The sequence below is a fragment of the Manacus vitellinus genome, unplaced genomic scaffold (genome assembly GCF_001715985.3).
Source record: "Manacus vitellinus isolate BGI_N305 unplaced genomic scaffold, ASM171598v3 ctg7180002434254_pilon, whole genome shotgun sequence".
Taxonomy (NCBI): domain Eukaryota; kingdom Metazoa; phylum Chordata; class Aves; order Passeriformes; family Pipridae; genus Manacus; species Manacus vitellinus.
In genome coordinates, this window is record NW_021938580.1 from 11,966 (window position 1) to 17,748 (window position 5,783).

At 47.5% G+C, this 5,783-nt stretch overlaps 1 pseudogene; it reads right to left on the reverse strand.

The window, feature by feature from the left end:
* Positions 1 to 1,832: 1,832 nt before the first annotated feature.
* On the reverse strand, positions 1,833 to 5,145 carry LOC108640043 (annotated as a pseudogene).
* Between the last annotated feature and the right edge of the window lie 638 nt (positions 5,146 to 5,783).

Here is a 5,783-nt window from a genome sequence, read left to right on the forward strand (position 1 = left end):
CAAGGATGTATTTTTGTGTCCTCTTCAAGGCATTTCACTTCCCACATTTCTTCCCTTCTCTTTCCAGGCGGGGCTGTTCAGCAATCACCAGATACAGTCATCCAAGTGGGAGACCCTGTGATTCTGAACTGCTCCGGAACGTTGAGTGGAGTCAGTACCATGTCCTGGTACAAGTTGCCCACTGGGAAGGATACCTCTCTTCTGTTGGTTGTATACTCAGTGGAAAATAGCAAAGCATATATTGAGAAGGAATTCCTAAATCACATCCAGAGTAATGGGACTAAGAACAAACGTTTATCTATGAAGATAGATCATGCCCTACTCAATGACTCAGGCACATATTTCTGTGCTGAACAAGATTCACAGTGACTCAAAAGCTGGAGCAACATAGCACAAACCTTTGCATGCAAACAGGGATCTGGCACTAGTGCGCAGGGAGCCCAGTATTTGACAGTAACCCATTTTCTTCACTTGTCATCGAGCTCTTTAGGAAAAGAGTGGTATTGTCTCTCTGTCTTTTACGAGGTCTCTAACTTCTTTCCTCTTCCTTCCCATCTCTGAATCACTTTTTGACTCTCCTTTCTTCTTGTATTCCCTGCCTCACCTCATTTCTCTGCCATTCACAGACTGCTTCTCACGCTGTTCCCTGAATGTGTTTCTGTCTGTCCTGCCAACCTTTCTTCTCTGTCCTCTCACACCCGTTCCCCTCCTATTTCCTTCATCCTCATCCATTTCTTCCTCTTTTCAGTCTGCTACACAAATTCGTGGGGAGGCACAATGTGGAAGAGTTCACACAGCCTTTTCCTTCCCCCCATCTGGAAGGGCAAGGCCAACTGGTCCCCTGGTCCCACTCGTCTCCAGGGAATGCGCACGCTGCTGTGAACCAGGGTCCCCAAGTCACACTAGAACCCTGTGACCTGAACACTCTGATGTATGTGATGTAGGCCAAGTCTTCACAGTGTGTGGGGACAGAGCATGGGACTGCAGGGAAAGAGTCCCAGGCTGCAGCAGAAACTCATGGCTAGCAGCACTCCCTGAACCTTTCTTCCTGCCCTCTTGCAATCTTCCTTTCCTGTTTTGCTTTTAGCTTTCCTTCTTTCCTAGATTTCTGCCTTTTTTCCTTCTTTCTCCCCTGCCTTTTTCCTTGCCTTCTTCCGTTGCTGGCATGTCTTCCTCCTTCCCTCCTGACCTTAACTCCCTCCCTCTTGCTACTTTCCTGCCTTCCCTCCTCACTTCCCTTCTTCCTCTCTCCTGAACTTCTTTCCTTCTTGTGATGTGGGATGGCAAGGCCTCGTTCTGGGGCTCTGCAAGCACAGAATGAGACAACCCAATCAGTCTCCTGGCAAGGGCCAGCTCTTCCACACGGGAGATCCAAAGTCTCTGCCTCAATGCCCTGCCTCCTGCTGACCTCCTCGCAAAACACCACCCTCTTCCCTCTCCCATTCCTCCCTGCCCTGGGATAAGCAGGCTCAAAGAAAGGATGCCATGCTGCAGCTCATTGGGTTTTCAGTGGAAGGAGGGGAAAAGGCAGAGTTGGGGGATGAATTTCAGAATGACTTCAAGAGCTGTGGGAATATGGGCTCTTCCTTTTCTTTTTCAAAAGGACAGAAAAGATGTTCTGCTCCAGAAATGCCTGCAAGTAACCGACTCTTAAAGATGTGTCTGCAAAGTGTTCCAAGATGCTACCACTTGAGGGGCACTACAACTATTAACTACTTTGCCCAGAGTGATGTTCCTGCCTCTGTCCTCCTTATCGCAGCCGAGGGAAGTTCCCAGAGAAACAGTGCACAAAGTAGGGGTGCCTGAAAGTCTTTATTAATTTTTCATGGTGTTTGTTTGTCCAGACCCAAAAGAGAGGAAAGGATGATGAGAAAAAGCAGGTCACATTGAGTGAGAGGGTCTCAGTTGGCGGCTATAGTGGATTGGATCCAGGAGACGTAATTGCAAACCTTGGTGTAAACTCCAGGGTAGCCTTTCTGGGCACATCCAATGCCCCAGGAAACAATGCCCTGGAGCTCTCCGTTGCAGACCACGGGACCGCCGGAATCTCCCTGTGCACACAAAGGATATGGATAGTCAGCCAATGGCATCAGCCTGAGCAATGAGCCAGAGATCCCTGAAATCCCTGACATTTAAGGAACTTCTGTCAGGCTTACTCTAGACAGAAATTCTGTATAGGTAGAAGGTAGTTCTACATTTCTGATGAGCACTCTCCCCCTGATGCTAGCATGCCTGACTTGAGCTCCAAGGGCACCACAGCTAAGGATGAAGAAGCTGCCTGGTTTTGCTGGATGTCGTCCTTGTCAGATGCTTAGGATATGCATGCCCTAAACCTCTGCTGTCATTCAAAAATTCAGATGTGCCAGGGCAGGGAGTAGAGCTGATTGTGTGACATGAAGGCCTCTTTGGCTGGGAAAAGGCAGGAGAGAAGCAAATGGGACAGGAGAGGCAGAGGATTTACCTGGCAGGAGTCTTTTCCTCCCTCCAGGAATCCTACACACATCATGTTGCTTGTAATCTGACCAGGGTAGGCATTCTGGCAGTCTGTGGCAGACAGCACCGGAGCCTTCAGGCACTGCAGCTCATCTGGATAGTTACCTACAAGAAAACAAGGAGAGATGGTTGATGACATCGCTGAGTTCCTTTCATGGCCCAGAGAAGTTCTTTTTTAACAGGCAAGTAGTCACTGGACATCCTATTCCAGCAGTTGTCCCTCTTCATCTGAACAGTAACCACAGCATGGATTCCTTCTGTTTACATGGAACAGACTCTACCTATAGGCCCACCATTCTACACTGCAGCCACCTTAATTTCTCTGGTACCTAGAAAATCACCAGTTGGGAAGTGTGGAGCCACTCTTGTGGCACATATGCTGGAAGCAGGCTGAGCCTCAGGACAACGATCCTCTCCTCTAGTGCAGGTTTAGATGTCATCAGTGGATTAGATATCAGTCACTATCCACCAGTGTAAGAGAGAGAAGGTGTCTAGTAGGAATTGTAGATCCCCAATCCCAGACTTTGCCCTTGTTCTCAGAGAACTAACTCTGTTGACAATAGTTACATTGCTAGTGCTTGGTATGGCACAGCTGAGAGCACCAGGCCACAAAATTAATGGCTCTGTGAACGTGCTGGTAAACAGTGCATGGGTGGCTTCAGTGATCCCGTGTTCATAAGACAGAATGAGAGGAAGGACCTTGCAAAGGCTTGCATCACTGCAGTCAAACGGTTACTGTCGTTCCCTGACCCATCACTCCAAAAGCCCTGTTGCACAGCACTTCTCTGTGCTTTACCCTGCCCTGTTTGGAATTAATGGTGAGGTCTTTGAGAGTCTCGCAGGCCCCCAGGGGGCTGTACATTCCCACAGAGTACTCACTGCCACTGCTGAGTGTGTTGCCCCAGCCGGAGATCAGGCAAGTGGTGCCAGCGGCCACACAGCTGGTGGGCAGAGGAACTGTTTGGATAGCCTTGCTGAGTTGGGCTGGGGTGGCAAGCTTGATGAGCATGATGTCATTGTTCAGGGTATAGGCGCTGTAGCCAGAGTGGCGGATGACTTTAGCCGAGTTAATAAACAGCTGTGTTGATTCTGTCAGGGCCAGGTTATTTTTCCCGAGCTGCACTTGGATGCGACTGCAAAAAAGAGAAGGCACGGCATGTACTTTTCTGCTACCCTTGTACAGCTTAAGAGAAACCTCTCTGTCACTTGATGCCCTTGCTTCACATCGCTGCCCCAGTAGCTCTTTTGGGTGGGTTATCTTTCTTGTCCTGCATAAGCCGAGGGAATCCACGCTGAGATCTTTACCCACTCCCAGTAGGGGTGGTGGTTTTCTGTAGGGTTATGTATAGATGGCAGTGGAATATATTGCAGTGATTTATAGAAACATTCTGGAAAAAGGCAAACCACCATCAGCCGGACCTCATTGCTCTTCCTGTTCTGCAGTGACCCTGCTTTAGCTGGATTCATGGAATGGACAAGAAATCACAGCCCGTAACTTGTTTCTCGATTATTCCATTGTCATTTCAGAAAGTGCTCTGCGTTGACAGAAACATTTGCAGAAGGAAAAAAGCCTTTTGGGTGCCTTAACCCACCTTCCTGAATGAGCCACCCATCCCTTGGCTGTCTCAGGTCAGAACAGAGCCACTTCCCTATTTGTATCTCATAACTCTGAATTCCTGCTAGAAGTGAGCTGGAAGAGAGAAGTCAGTTGGAGAAGAATGTGAATTTTTCCACTCACTATTTGTAGCAGTGAGCAGCTGACAGGACCCACTGGCTGCTGATGAGGGAACCTCCACAGAAGTGATATCCGGAATTCAGGGACACCTGATAGGGAACAGAGTTCTCTGCACAGGTGTAGCCTCCCACGATCTTGTCGTCATCATCCTCAGCGATGGTGGGGAAGGCAACTGGGAGATAAGAAGTGCCACATGTCAACACCTGGCCTAAGGTACCTTGTGCACCCCACTTGGAGGTTGTGCTTCTATAAAACTCAGGGTAGCAGTGGTGAGCAAGTGCAATGGACATTCACTTGCTGCACTCTCCGATAAGGTGATCAGGCTTAGTCTGGTGTCTCACGAGTCCACAACTAAAGCATGTCCAGCTACACCCTGAGTGAACAGAAGAACATAGAAATTTGCTTGATGGATCGGAGGAAAGGTGTGTCTTCCCCAGGATCCTGTCTGCAGAAATGGTCAAGAGTGGACTGAACACAAAAGTACAAAACAAGTCCACGGTGCCATATCCTTGGAGCAAGCGCCCGCCTAGAGTCTAAAATTGTACAGCTGCTTTAGGGCTTCCTGGGCCAGAACTGTTATCTGTGTGTTTCTTAAGACAGAGGGAGTCTTTTCCTTGCGCTGTGGACACATTCCTGCGTTGCTGGGTCAGGAACCCCTATGAAGGTGTTCATTCCCCATGCTTTGACACAAGCAATTGCAAACAGAAGACAGAAGTTGCAGGACTCTGCCTTGAAACTTCGGCAAGTTGAAACGAGGTGTGGCTTTCCCACAACAGGCTACCTTGCCATTTTGCTCAGAAAATCAGCTTCCTTTTACATTACAGAAATAGAAGTAAAAAATATACTCACCAGCCGCCCCAACAAAGGCGAGAAACAGCAGGCACTTCATGGTCTTGATTCAGCCTCAAGCCCAGACAGGTTGACTGGAAGCAGGAGCTGCTAGAAATACATTTTTGGATATGGTCTTATCTCTAGTCCAAGGTTTTCTCCAGACAAAAATACACAGTGGAAAATTTGAAGATCCAAACGTGGGCATTAACAGGCTCTAGTAGAAAGTAGAAATAATATATCTGTTAATCATAAACCTCTCTTAAGACAGAGAGCTATTTTAAGTCATTCAAGAGGGCAGCCTTCAATTTAAAAATACATTTTGGCTTTGGTAGATACCTAGTTGTTTGTCTGCCTCATTCTTAAACTCAGCACCTGTTGAGAAGAAGTCTCAAACCCCTTTGAGATTCCTCTGTGCTGATGATGTCTTTCTTAGGAATGCATATTTTCACCGGAAGCTGAATTTTGTAGGTAGTGGACAGAAAGATACAATGCATTTCTTTGGGGAGACAGGGGAAAGCCAACAAACCACTGGTTAACTTTGTTAAGTTTATCCCTTTCCTTGAATAGTGTCTGTGTGTTTTGTCATATAGAAAACAGTGATTTCCTAACTAAAATTCCTCACAAGTAATTTCCAAAGGGAGTATGACGAAAACTATTTTGTGTCGTCCACCACTTCCCAAGTTATATACTTCAAATGTGGGAATGCTCACCTTTCCTAATTTCT